This window comes from Aquarana catesbeiana, linkage group LG08 (genome assembly GCF_042186555.1).
Source record: "Aquarana catesbeiana isolate 2022-GZ linkage group LG08, ASM4218655v1, whole genome shotgun sequence".
In the NCBI taxonomy this organism is placed as follows: Eukaryota; Metazoa; Chordata; class Amphibia; order Anura; family Ranidae; genus Aquarana; species Aquarana catesbeiana.
Genome location: NC_133331.1, coordinates 24,324,463 through 24,339,092, shown reverse-complemented (window position 1 = coordinate 24,339,092; position 14,630 = coordinate 24,324,463). Strand labels below are relative to the sequence as shown.

The following is a 14,630-nucleotide window of genomic DNA, read 5'->3' as shown; positions in this document are numbered from 1 at the left end:
GGCAAAAAGCATGGTCATTTAACAGTCCGGGTCAATTTATTTTACTTTTATTTATTTCAGGTACTTATATAGCGCTGTCAATTTACGCAGCGCTTTACATATACATTGTACATTCACATCAGTCCCTACACCCTCAAGGAGCTTACAATCCAAGGTCCCTAACTCACATTCATACATACTAGGGACAATTTTAAACAGGATCCAATTAACCTACCAGCATGTCTTTGGAGTGTGGGAGGAAACCGGAGTACCCGGAGGAAACCCACGCAGACACAGGGAGAACATGCAAACTCCAGGCAGGTAGTGCCGTGGTTGGGATTCGAACCAGCGACCCTTCTTACTGCTAGGCGAGAGTGCTACCCACTACACCACTGTGCTGCCCAATTCATGTTGAAGGCAGAAACATGTTTGGCAGAGGCATAGTCGTTAACAGTCCGGGTCATTCGCAGAAATGGCAGATAGTGGAAAAAAATCATCTTCACTGTACTAATAGTGTAGTGAAGTATGATAGCTCCGATAGCACGTTCCAATACAGAGGCCTGGCTGGGAGGGACATTGGGGACAGTAGTATCGGGTGTCACGGCGAATTCCTCTACTTGCACATACACGACATTTTTTTGGGGGTTTGCGACCTGTATGGGTAAGAGGGAGGATTCCGGGAAAGTGCCTTTCATGGAGTCTGGCTAACGAATCGGAGCGAATTAGTTGAGGGGCTTGGCCTTGGGGATAGAGAAGGGCTGTGACAACGTCTTCTTGGAATTTTAGATAGGGTAGGGAACTTTGGGTGCACTTAGAAAAAATGATATAGAAATTAAATAGGGCAAGTTGCATCAATTAAATGGCGACTTTCTTGTACCAAAATAGTGATCTCCTGGTGGCCAAGTAGGGCTGCATCATCTGGTCGTTCATATCCACCCCCCATGTATAGGTTGTACTCATGCACACATTTTGGCTTCTGTATGGGGCCTCCTCTTCTCTGAAGTTCCACCTAGGTGTCGTCATGTATTGTTGAAAGGATGTAGACATCTCTATTTTTATCTCTCCACTTCACCGCTAGTACTTCTTCAGTCCGCATACTGGCCATTTCACCCTGCTTCAATTTCTTGGCGACCAATCTTTGTGGGAAGCCTTTGCGGTTGGTCCGTGCTGTCCCACAGGCCACAGTGTTCTGTAGGTACAAATGGCGGAAAAGTGGGAGACTAGTGTAGAAATTGTCTACATAAAGGTGGTAACCTTTCCCAAGTAATGGTTGGATCAGCTGCCAGACAATTTTGCCACTTGTTCCCATGTAGGTAGGGCATCCAGGGGGGTTTAGCTGTCTGTCTTTTCCCTCATAAATGATAAAATCATATGTGTAACCCGTGGCCCTGTCACATGCCTTATAAAATTTTACCCCACGTCTGGCTCTTTTACTGGGGAGGTATTGTTTTATTCCCAGTCTTCCGGTGAAGTGCACCAGAGATTCATCTACACATATGTTTCTATCAGGGGTAAACATCTCCTTGAAGCTGGCGCAAAAAAAATTGATTAGGGGCCGAATTTTGAATAACTTATCGTAACTGGGATGATTTCGAGGCATTGGGCATTGTTATTGAAGTGTAAAAATCTCATGATCATCTCATAACGGGTTCTGGGCATCAATGACGAATAGACCGGCATGTGGTGGATAGGTTGGGTAGACCAGTAGGAATGGAGTTCATTTTTTTTGTCAGCCCCATGTTGAGGGTTAGGCCAAGGAAAATTTTAAATTCTTCTACGGTGAGGGGTTTCCAAACAAAAGGACGGACATACGAGGAACTGGGATTGTTGGCTATATGTTGGATGGCGTATAGATTACATTGCTCCACAATGTAGGTTAGGAGTAGGGATGAGCTTCGAGTTCGAGTTGAACTCATGTTCGACTCGAACATTGGCTGTTCGCAAGTTTGCCGAACAGCGAACAATTTGGCGTGTTCGCGGCAAATTCGAATGCCACGGAACACCCTTTAAAAGTCTATGGGAGAAATCAAAAGTGCTAATTTTAAAGGCTAATATGCAAGTTATTGTCATAAAAAGTGTTTGGGGACCCAGGTCCTGCCCCAGGGGACATGGATCAATGCAAAAAAAAGTTTTAAAAACGGCCGTTTTTTCAGGAGCAGTGATTTTAATAATGCTTAAAGTCAAACAATAAAAGTGTAATATCCCTTTAAATTTCGTACCTGGGGGGTGTCTATAGTATGCCTGTAAAGGGGCGCATGTTTCCTGTGTTTAGAACAGTCTGACAGCAAGATGACATTTTGAAGGAAAAAACTCATTTAAAACTACCCGCGGCTATTGCATTGCCGACAATACACATAGAAGTTAATTGATAAAAACGGCATGGGAATTCCCCAAAGGGGAACCCCGAACCAAAATTAAAAAAAAAAAATGACGTGGGAGTCCCCCTAAATTCCATACCAGGTCCTTCAGGTCTGATATGGATATTAAGGTGAACCCCGGCCAAAATTTAAAAAAAAAATGACGTGGGGTTCCCCCTAAATTCCATTCCAGACCCTTCAGGTCTGGTATGGATTTTAAGGGGAACCCCGCGCCAAAAAAAAAAAAAAAAACGGCGTGGGGTCCCCCCAAGAATCCATACCAGGCCCTTATCCGAGCACGCAACCTGGCAGGCCGCAGGAAAAGAGGGGGGATGAGAGTGCGGCCCCCCTCCTGAACCGTACCAGGCCACATGCCCTCAACATTGGGAGGGTGCTTTGGGGTAGCCCCCCAAAACACCTTGTCCCCATGTTGATGAGGACAAGGGCCTCATCCCCACAACCCTGGCCGGTGGTTGTGGGGGTCTGCGGGCGGGGGGCTTATCGGAATCTGGAAGCCCCCTTTAACAAGGGGACCCCCAGATCCCGGCCTCCCCCCTGCGTGAAATGGTAAGGGGGTACTTACCCCTACCATTTCACTAAAAAACTGTCAAAAATGTTAAAAATGACAAGAGACAGTTTTTGACAATTCCTTTATTTAAATACTTCTTCTTTCTTCTATCTTCCTTCATCTTCTGGTTCTTCTGGTTCTTCTGGCTCTTCTGGTTCTTCCTCCGGCGTTCTCATCCAGTATCTCCTCCGCGGCGTCTTCTATCTTCTTCTCCTCGGGCCGCTCCGCACCCATGGCATGGGGGGGAGGCTCCCGCTCTTCTCTTCTTCTTTTCTTCTCTTCTTCTCTTCTTCATTTTCTTCTCCGGGCCGCTCCGCACCCATGCTGGCATGGAGGGAGGCTCCTGCTGTGTGACGGCGCTCCTCGTCTGACAGTTATTAAATAACGGGGGGTGAGGCCACCCGGTGACCCCACCCCCTCTGACGCACGGTCACTTGACGGGACTTCCTTGTGACGTCACGGGGAATGCCACAGTTTTTTAGTGAAATGGTAGGGATAAGTACCCCCTTACCATTTCACAAAGGGGGGGGCGGGATCTGGGGGTCCCCTTGTTAAAGGGGGCTTCCAGATTCCGATAAGCCCCCTGCCCGCAGACCCCCACAACCACCGGCCAGGGTTGTGGGGATGAGGCCCTTGTCCTCATCCCAATGTTGAGGGCATGTGGCCTGGTACGGTTCAGGGGGGGTGCACTCTCGTCCCCCCCTCTTTTCCTGCGGCCTGCCAGGTTGCGTGCTCGAATAAGGGTCTGGTATGGATTTTAGGGGGAACCCCACGTCATTTTTTTAAAAAATTTTGGCCGGGGTTCCCCTTAATATCCATATCAGACCTGAAGGGCCTGGTATGGAATTTAGGGGGATTCCCACGTCATTTTTTTTTTTAAATTTTGGTTCGGGGTTCCCCTTTGGGGAATTCCCATGCCGTTTTTATCAATGAACTTCTATGTGTATTGTCGGCAATGCAATAGCCACGGGTAGTTTTAAATGAGTTTTTTCCTTCAAAATGTCATTTTGCTGTCAGACTATTCTAAACACAGGAAACATGCGCCCCTTTACAGGCATACTATAGACACCCCCCAGGTACGAAATTTAAAGGGATATTACACTTTTATTGTTTGACTTTAAGCATTATTAAAATCACTGCTCCTGAAAAAACGGCCGTTTTTAAAACTTTTTTTTGCATTGATCCATGTCCCCTGGGGCAGGACCCAGGTCCCCAAACACTTTTTATGACAATAACTTGCATATTAGCCTTTTAAATTAGCACTTTTGATTATTCATGTTTGTGTTCCATAGACTTTAACGGTGTTTGTGTGTTCGAACGAACTTTTTTCCTGTTCGCATGTTCTGGTGCGAACCGAACAGGGGGGTGTTCGGCTCATCCCTAGTTAGGAGATCATTGGTAAAAAATAAATGAAAATAATAAAGTGGGGTTACATTTTCCGTCTGCATCTGAGGGCCTGGCTGGGCTGTGAAAAGGGGTATTACAGGTTCTACTGATGTATCGGGCAGCCATGTTGGATACAGTAGAACATCTGGGAGGCTAGTATGGGCACTGCCTCGTTGATGGGATCCGTTGCTAGCATCTGGTCTGTCTTCTAGGAAGGTTGCAGAACTGCTGGTGGATGCCTGCCTATCCCGGAGTGCTGTGCTGCTGGTGGATGCCTGCTGGTGGATGACCTGGAGTGCTGCCCTACTGGTGGATGCCTGCATATCATCCTGGAGTGCTGGGCTGCTGGTGGATACATGCATATCATCCTGGAGTGCTGCGCTGCTGGTGGATGCCTGTTGGTGGATGCCCTGGAGTGCTGCGCTGCTGGTGAAAGCCTCCTCCTGCTCATTTCTCCTGATTCCCCTTGTTAGGATTCTATCTTCCTCTGTTTCCAACTCGGAGCCACTGCTTTCCACTGGCTCATAGTCGCTATCCTAGTCTGACGGAGAGAATTCCCCACTACTCTCGTCCGACATACTCTGGAGTATTTGGAGAGCCTCCTCTGCGCTGTAAGACCTTTTTGTCATGTTGGTGGGCAGATGTGTCAGATGGCAGGCGGTAGATGTGCCAGATGGTGGGCGGCTGTGCCAGATGGTGGGCGGCTGTGCCAGATGGTGGGTGGCTAGATGTGCCTGATGTTGGCGGGCAGATGTTCCTGATCATGGGCAGATGGCGGGTGGCAGATGTGCCTGATGGCGGGCGGGCAGATGTGCCTGATGATGGTGGGCTGCTGATGTGTCAGCTGTTGACGGGCTGATGTGCCAGCTGATGACGGGCTGATGTGCCAGCTGATGACGGGCTGATGTGTCAGCTGATGATGGGCTGATGTGTCAGCTGATGATGGGCTGATGTGTCAGCTGATGACGGGCTGATGTGTTAGCTGTTGACGGTGTCAGATGGCGAGCGGCAGATGTGCCTGATGGTGGGCGGCAGATGTGCATGATGAATGGCGGGCAGATGTGCCTGATGACTGACGGGCAGATGTGCCTGATGACTGGCGGGCAGATGTGCCTGATGACTGGTGGGCAGATGTGCCTGATGGCAGGCAGGCAGATGTGCCTGATGGCAGGCGGGCAGATGTGCCTGATGGCAGGCGGGCAGATGTGGCTGATGACTGGCGGGCAGATGTGCCTTGATGACTGGCGGGCAGATGTGCCTGATGATGATGGGCTGATGTGCCCGCTGTTGGCGGACAGATGTGCCCCCTGTTGGCGGAAAGATGTGCCAGTTGTTGATGGGCAGATGTTCACTGACAGGTGTTTTCACTGTTTTGGGGACACTGTGTTTTGGGGACACTGTGTTTTGGGAACACTAGCTGGGTGATCAGTGGGTAAACAGCAGACAAACAGCTATATAACTCACTGATCTCCCGGCTGAAGCACAGATCTCTCTTCCTCTCCTCACTGACAGGCTCTGTGTGAGGAGAGGAAGAGATGAGAGCAGTTACAACGCTCTCTATTTACATTACATGACGACTGTGATTGGACACAGTCGTCATGTGATCAGGAGGGCCAATCACAGGGCCCTCCTGTGTTGTGCTGTCTCTGGGGGGCACAGGCAGATCGGGATCGCGCTGCTGCGCGGGCATGTGGCGGCGTGATCTCCTGTCAACTGCCACCCCCTCCCCCTTGTTTACTATACAATGGCTGTGATTACACACAGCCATCGTGCGGATTAGGAGGGCAAATCACATTGCCCTCCTGCCGCTCCGAGATGCGGCGTGTCCGAGTGACATGCACGCATTGGGATCACGCGGGAGCGTCCAGTCAGAAGGAGGGAGCTCCCACCCGGCCGTATATGTGCAGTGGTCAGGTGGGAAGTGGATAAATGCTTCTTCTTTCTTCTATCTTTTTTCTTCTATCTTCTATCTTCCTTCGGTTTCTTCCTCCATCTTCTTCTTCTTCTGGTTCTTCTGGTTGTTCTGGTTCTTCCTCTGGTGTTCTCGTCCGGCATCTTCCTCCGCGGTGTCTTCTTCCCTTCTTCTCCTCGGGGCGCTCCGCATCCATGATGGCATGGAGGGAGGCTCCCACTGTGTGATGCTTCTCCTCTTCTGACGGTTCTTAAATAACCTGAGGGCTGGGCTACCCGGTGACACCGCCCCCCTCTGATGCACAGGGACTTGATGGGGACTTCCCTGTGGCATTCTCTGTGACATCAGAGGGGGGCGGGATCCCCCGCCCCCTTCTGACGTTGAGGGGTGTTATGGTCTGCCACGCACTTTAAACGCACAATAAATGCTGCAGGCTGTTTTTTTCACAGTGCACAGGACATTGTGAATGGCAATGTGCAGAAACATCTACAGCTTGAAATAAAAAAAGGAATACCATTAACTGGATATTACTCATGTACATTTTTTGATGAAAAGTTATATTTTAATATCGCTATTTTTGCTATGGCTATAACAATGAGTTGAAAAGCATTGGAATCCCTTTGTCATTTCTTTATGGAATGATCATTTTCTAGAATATAGTTTGCACATTAATCTTGAAAAAGGTCTGAAATTCATCCTGCTCAGGTACTTTCTGTGCTTTACTGAGAGTCAAAAATCTCTATTTCTAGCCAGTTAGTGGATGTGAGGGGAATCACTTTGGGTGGGGGGCTCGTGGAACACAGCTTCTTTTAGAGATGTCAGAAAACTCCTGTTTCAGCTCCTCCGGCCCTTCTTATGTGTAAGTAACCGTGTGTCTATTAGTGGCACAGGGTGACCGAGAAAATGATGGACAACTACTTAATGGACAATGAGAGCATGGTTTGGATTACTTAAAATGTACATGGTTTGTCTTCTAATAACTTATCTAGTGGACAGAATATACAAATATGTGTCTCTCCCATTGCATGCCTCCTAGGTTGCAGTCATATTGTTAATTGATGTCTATTTTTCTGTCTGATTAATCACAACATTGTCTGGGTGGGCATTGAGCCACCTAGGTTGGTTTAAGTGACTAGTTAATTAGCTCAAGTTAATTATATTTAGACATGTGCAGTTTGTTTCATTCCAAAATAAAATTCTGACTAATTTTTGTTTTCGGAAATTCAGATGTATTCGAATTTCTGAATTACAATAGTACCAATGAATCTGAAATAACAGAAAAAAAAATCTGGACGAAATTTCAATTCAAATAGATTCGAATCAATTTTGAATTCGAAAAGTTTTCCAATTTCTAAAGAGAATAAAATAGAATAGAAAATAAAAGGAATACAATAGAAAAAAATAGAATAGAATGGAAAAGAATAGAATGGAAAAGAATATAATAAAAAAATATATATAATATAATATAGTATAATATAACAAAACAGAAAATCAAAGAACAGAATAGAAATGAATAGAATAGAATAAAAAAAGAACAGAATATAACCATCTTCTGAAATTCTAATTTCAAATAGAATCAATTTGAATACATAGGAAAAGAACAGCATAGAATAGAAAAAAATAGAATAGAATAAATAGAATAGACTTTAATAAAATTCAAAAAACAATAGAATAGAAAGACTATAACCATTTCCCAAAATCAAAATAGAATCAATTCGAATTTGAATAGAATGAAAAAGAATAGATTAGAAAATAACAGAATAGTATAGAAAAAAACAACAGGATAGAATAGAAAGAATATAACCATCTTCCGAAATGTCAATAGAATAAATTTGAATTTGAATAGAAAAGAAAAGAATAGATTAGAATGGGAAGATCGTTATATTCTTTCTATTTTTTTTTAAAGTTCGCATTAAATCTATTTGAATTTTGGGAAATGGTTACATTATTTCTATTTTATTCTATAGTTTTTTTTAATTATATTCTTTTCTTTTTTTTTTTCCAATAAAAGTTTTTATTGAGCAAATATAATGTTATAACAAAAGAAGTTAAATATTCATTACATTCTCATAAGGCATCCTGCAATACAACCCAGGTATTCTATGTTTAATTCAAATTGAAATACAGATAATACTTTTTCTGTTTGTGTGTACAACCCTAATTTCCAATTTAGATTGTTATAACTATTGATAAAACTGTTAAAACTGTGAGTGTGAATGATAGCCCCTCATGTTTTGCAAATCATTAGAATTCAAGAACCAGGGTTATATTTTTATAAGTGTCTTGAAAGTTAGAATATAAGGAGATTAATTACATATAATAAAATAATCAACAAAAAAAAAATAGTATAAGATAAAATAAATGAAAAAAAGGGGGGGAGTGGAAGGGGGAGAAAAAGAGGGGTGGGGGGTGAATAAGGGGGAGGGGGTAGATGGTTTTTAGGTTATTTACTTCTTTTTTATATAGATGACTTTTAGGATAGTCAGCTGGGTTCAAGAATGATCTATGTTAGCTCCTATCGTGAAGTATGGATTAAGTATATCTGGACAATGTTCCTATCTTGTGAAGTCAGCCATTCTGCATCTTGGCAAAGTAATCCGAGTACTTAAAAATGAACCATGATTTCCATAGCTTGTGGAATTTGTCAGTCCTTTCTGACGCCATTGCCATAGTTTCCTCCATCTTGTAAAGTGAGTTAACCTCAGATAACCATTCTGTTATCGTAGGTGTATGTGTTGATTTCCAATGTCTTGGGATGATTGTTTTTGCTGCGTTAAGCATGTGGCGAACTACCGATTTTTTGTACCTACTTAGTGAGTAATTTGATATATGTAGCAAACAGCACTCAAGTGTGATTTTCAGCTCAGTTTCTGTTATGGCATGAATCTGAGTGCAGACCTCATCCCAGAAACCGCGTAAAAGTGGGCAGTCCCACCAGATGTGCAGCATGGTGCCTTTGTCCGTGCCACATCTCCAGCAGACATCTGTTGCATCTGGGTACCATGCATGCAATCTGGTTGGGGTAAAGTACCAGTTCGTCAGTACCTTATAGGCAGTTTCTTGGGTGCCAGTACTGATGGAACATTTGTGTCCAAGGGTACATGCATTGACCCACTGTTCGTCTGTGAAGGATTTTTTGAGTGCTGTTTCTCATTCTTTCTTATGCCTGTCCGGTTGTTAAATTTTATTGGTTTGTAGCCAGTTGTACATCAAGGAAGTTGCCTTACTCACAGGTTCCCCCGTGATGCACATTTGTTCAAACCAAGTCTGCTCTCTAAGAAATTGTTGTCTATTGGCAGTGCAGTGGACATAATTATGTAATTGCCTGTACTGCCACTGGGTAAAGTGTTTCGCCTGTAGTTCTGACTTTAATTTGTCAAAAGTTTTAAGTTTGCCATTGTCCACACAGTGGGCAACTGTCATGGGAGTCTCATCTTCTCTGTGTGGGAAGGTCGCCGTAGTGTGGCCTAACGCAAATTCTGTGTTATGGATTAGTGGTGTCAGGGGACCAGGAGTTGAGGCACTGTTATATTGTTGTGACGCTGCATGAAAGATTTCCAACATTGGGCCGATTGTGGGATGTAGTGCTATGTTAGAAGGGCGTGCCTCTTTGGTGACCCATGGTAGGAACCATAGGGGAATCTCGGCCTGTAGGCTTTGACAATTCCATTCAAGAATTCATATCAAATGTGTAGCATAATAATAGTGTTTGAAATGTGGTAGGTTAATCCCACCCTCTGATAGAATCAGCATGCTAATGCGTGATTTCTTCCCTGCCCAGATGAAATCTCTCAATGTCGTGTTTAGCAGGGAGAAGAACTTTTTAGGTAGTCTGATGAGCAAGGTATGTAATAAATATAATACCCTGGGCAAAACAGTCATCTTTACAGCCGCAGCCCTCCACTACCAAGATAATGGCTTGAGGTTACAGAGTTGTAAGTCCCGTCGCAGGTTGTATAGAATGGGATGAAAGTTTTGGGTGTATAAACTATCTAGTTCTGGTGTAAGCCATATCCCTAAGTATTTGAGCTTGAGATCTACCCATTTGAAAGGACAATTGGATTTGGCGTCTTGTAGTTGCCTGGGTTTTAGGGAAATGTTAAGTGCTTCTGACTTTTCATAATTTATCTTGAAGTTGAAAATGTATCCAAACAGTTCAAAATCTTTTATTAGGTTGGGGATCGATATATGAGGTTGTGTAAGAATGAACAAGAGGTCATCCACGTAAGGGGCTATTTTATGGCACGTGGATCCTAGGGATAAGCCCTTGACTGATAAATTACTGTTTATCATGTGTATACATGGTTCTAGTGTGAGAATAAATAGTATTGGGGACAGGGGGCAGCCCTGCCTCATGCCGTTATGTATGTGCACTGGTTCTGAAAGAGTCCAGTTTATCTTCAATCTAGCTATCAGGTTTTGGTATAATGCCGAGATCCATGCTAGCAGGTTGGGCTGAATTCGAATGTGCTTGCACACCGCAAACATGAAGTCCCAAGCCACCCTATCGAAGGTCTTCCCCACATCCGTGGATAGGAGAAGGCCTTCGGCTGTGCATCCTTTAAGTTTGTGTAAATAGTTACGAACACAAAGTCTATGCGGGAATATTTGTTGTGGACTGTGGAAAAGTAAGTATAGTCTCTCTCCTGTCGGTGTGTTACCCGCCATGAGTCTGTCAGCATCAATGTGTTCAGCATTGTTCTAGTTTTCTTAAGTTTATGATACGTTATTGTTGATCTGCCATTTGAGGTGTCTTGAAGGGGGTCCAATGGGACATTGAAGTCCCCCCAAGCACTATACACCCAGAAGCAAACCAAGAGAGCTTGTCAATTAATTTTTGACAAAAAATCACATGTGCAGTATTTGGGAAATATACACTTGCTAGTGTGAGGGGGAATTTCCCAATGTTTCCCTTGAGAAGGAGAAACCGCCCCCCCCGGGTCCGCCAGTTGTTGGGTGAGCTTGAAACCCGAGTTCTTCCCATTCCTTCCTTTTGTCCCGGATTCTGGACTAGTGGCATGATAAGCTTTTGTGAAGTATCCATCAGTCATTTTGGGGATGGAGTTTGCTTTGAAATGCGTTTCCTGTAGAAACACAAAGGCCGGCTTCCCCTTCCCCAGGTGACGTAATATCTGTGTTCTCTTTTGGGGATGTTAAGACCTCTATCATTGTGTGATATTACCGTAGGATTTTTAGTCCAATGAGGAGTAAATTATGGTGAATGAGGATGTAGTGAGGAGGAGAAAAAAAAATTAAAAAGGGGGGGAGAGGGAGGGTTAAGTAGTAAAGAGAAAGTGAGGGAGAGAGGGTTAAGTAGTGAGGAGAATGTGAGGGTGATCCCACTATCTGACACTAAGAAAGTGGAGTCTAAGTATTTAGTAATTAGTCTCCAGATAGTGACCCCTAGAGGTATCTATTTAAATTGGAATTGTGAACTGGCACACCTGCGAGGACCCTGTAAGAGTGGGGTGTCGTTGATGCACCCGTACCACAGCGTCCACTTTGGGGGAAGTGGGAGACTCAATCAGAGCTATGTCAACAATCAATTTCTAAACAAAGCCAAGAAATATGGATTGGTTTACCACTATCCGTAATCTCCTTCCAACCCCCAGCTCCTAAATATAAAAACATATGTTATGCAGTGCTCATTGTGAACGGCAACCGTGACCCCCAAAGGAGGTTTTTTTTTTAAAAAAGAGAAAAACACAAAACAATTCGACTCATTTACATATGCATACTTTCTACCCTATGTGCCATAGACTGGCAAACCATGTATGCTGACAGTAAAGTGGTCGCAGGTTATTATTTTTTTTGCACAGTAGTTCATAAGAGTGGATGCAATGTAAAGACCCATATTTTGCATTTGGAGTGTCAGCGTCTTTTGTGTGATAGGTCCCATTTAAGTTGGTGTCCAGTTCAGGTGCAGGCTAAACACCTCCGTGTTATGGATGGGAATGACAATCCGCTTTATGGGGAAGGGCACGATTTTGTGGAACCCTGGTGTGGGGCTGAGATCCTGGGTGTAAAGTTCCTCCGCTTTCAAGGTAAACTAAAGTTCATTAAGTATATGGAGTTCAACAGTGATCTCGCATCCCAGTCTATATTCTTTTCTATTCTATTCTTTTCAAATTTCAGAAGACGGTTATATTATTTCTATTTTATTGATTTTGCTCTATTCTATTCCATTATATTCTATTCTTTTATTTTCTGTTATATTCTTTTCTATTTTATTGTATATTTTTTTCTATTCTATTCCTTTATTTCTAGTCTATTTTACTCTCTTTGGAAAATTGAAAACTATTCGAATTTGAAAACTAGTAAAAACTGATTTGAAAATTATTTGAAATTGATTCGAAAACTATTTGAATTCGAATTCAGAAAACAAATTGAATTTAACTAAACAAAATTTGTAAGAAACGAATTGAAATGAAACAAAACAAATGTTTTTGTTCTGCACATGTCTAATTGTATCACTGTCAGTTATTAGTTGCTAGATATGCATTAGCATATAGTATATGTTGGTTGTTCCTTAGTTATGCTAATTATATCTCTGTATACAATTTCCTTTGCATACGATAAGGTGATCAGCCTCACCTGACCTGGTGTACTATAAATTCTGTGTACGTTTTCAATAAACAGTTCCAGTTCTCATACAAGCTATTGTCAGCTAGTCTTGTATGGTCTGCTATAATATCTGGTTCCTATGTTGAGACTGGAGGAAGCTGTATACTGACGGAAGCACCAAAGTGGGGTGCTGGACGGTTCCGTCTCACTGCATTCCAATGTACCTGAAATATGTAGCTCACATCACGATCTCTCTCATGGAACCAGGGGCGAAATATAGGTCCTGGCCTTGGTATAAATGGAGGTGGTCGAGAGTCAGGGAATCCACATGAATTGTCGTCTTCCCGGATCTGATAGTCATAAAGGTCAGATCCCCAATATGAAAATAGATCATAAACCTTACAAAATGAAAAACAAATAAGTTAAATATATGAACACTGCCTTATGCGCAAGCCAACTGCTATCACAATATCTTCATATTAGCTGTGACATGAGACTTGGTTATGAGAAAGCTTTTTTTTTTGTATAAATATAGAGGGATTACAGGTGCACAGGGTCCAAGAACTTTAAAAAGCAGCAGGAAAAATGTAATGAACACTGCCAGATGCTTTTTTTGCATGTTCTCCTTGCCTCTGGGCTGTTCCTGCTATTGTCATTCTTCATTGTCTTTCTCAGATGTACTTTCATTGGCTCAAAGATGTCTCTTCACCATAATTACCAGACCATTGTTCCTAATTTCTATGAACAGTCTATTGACTGGTACCAGCTGATTGGAGAAAAGCCAATGTAGCACCGATATTTAAAAAAGGGCCAAGATACATCCCTGGGAATTACAGACTAGTTAGCCTAACATCAATAGTATGCAAGCTCTTGGAGAGGATAAGGGACTATAAACAAGATTTTAGTAATGACAATGGTATCATTAGCAGTGGTCAGCATGGATTCATGAAACCAATGCCAAACTAATCTATTAACCTTCTATGAGTATGTGAGCTGCCATTTAGATAAAGGCCCGTACACGTGGTGTATCTGGATTTTGCAAAAGCATTTGACACAGTTCCCCATAAACTTTTATGCCCCGTACACACGGTTGGATTTTCCAACGGAAAATGTGCGATCGGAGCGTGTTGTCAGAAAGTCCAACCATGTGTGGGCTCCATCGGACTTTTTCCATCGGAATTTCCGACACACAAAGTTTGAGAGCATGCTATAAAATTTTCCGACAACAAAATCCGATCCTTAAAATTCCGATCATGTGTAGACAAATCCGACGGACAAAGTGCCACTCATGCTCAGAATAAATTAAGAGACGAAAGCTATTGGCTATTGCCCTGTTTATAGTCCCGACGTACGTGTTTTACGTGTTTTACGTCACCACGTTCACTTTGTGTGACTGTGTGTATGCAAGACAAGTTTAAGCCAACATCCGTCAGAAAAAATCCATGGATTTTGTTGTCAGAATGCCTGATCAATGTCCGATCGTGTGTACAGGGCATTACTGTACAAAGTAAGATCAGTTAGCATGGACCATAGGGTGAATACATGGTTTGAAAACTGGCTACAGGGGCGAGTTCAGAGGGTGGTGATAAATGAGGAATACTTGGAATGGTCTGGTACGGAAAGTGGGGTCCCCAAGGGTTCTGTCCTGGGACCAATCCTATTTAATTTATTCATAAACAACCTGGAGGATGGGGTAAACAGTTCAGTCTCTGTATTTTCAAACGATACTAAGCTAAGCAGGGCAAATACTCCTCCGCAGGATGTGGAAACCTTGCAAGAAGAACTGAACAAATTAATTGGGTGGGCAACTACATGGCAAATGAGGTTTAACCACTTGCTTACTGGGCACTTAAACCCCTCTCCT

General features: G+C 43.3%; 1 protein-coding gene across 1 annotated transcript in view; it reads right to left on the bottom strand.

Annotated features, from left to right (window-relative positions):
• The window catches only part of LOC141105643 (alpha-2-macroglobulin-P-like), a 108,818-nt gene extending 95,657 nt beyond the window's left edge, over window positions 1-13,161 (bottom strand). The window contains exon 1 of the mRNA XM_073595616.1: window positions 12,991-13,161. The gene's annotated coding sequence lies outside the window, so the exon portion shown is untranslated. The remainder of the gene's footprint in view (window positions 1-12,990) is intronic.
• Window positions 13,162-14,630: the final 1,469 nt, after the last annotated feature.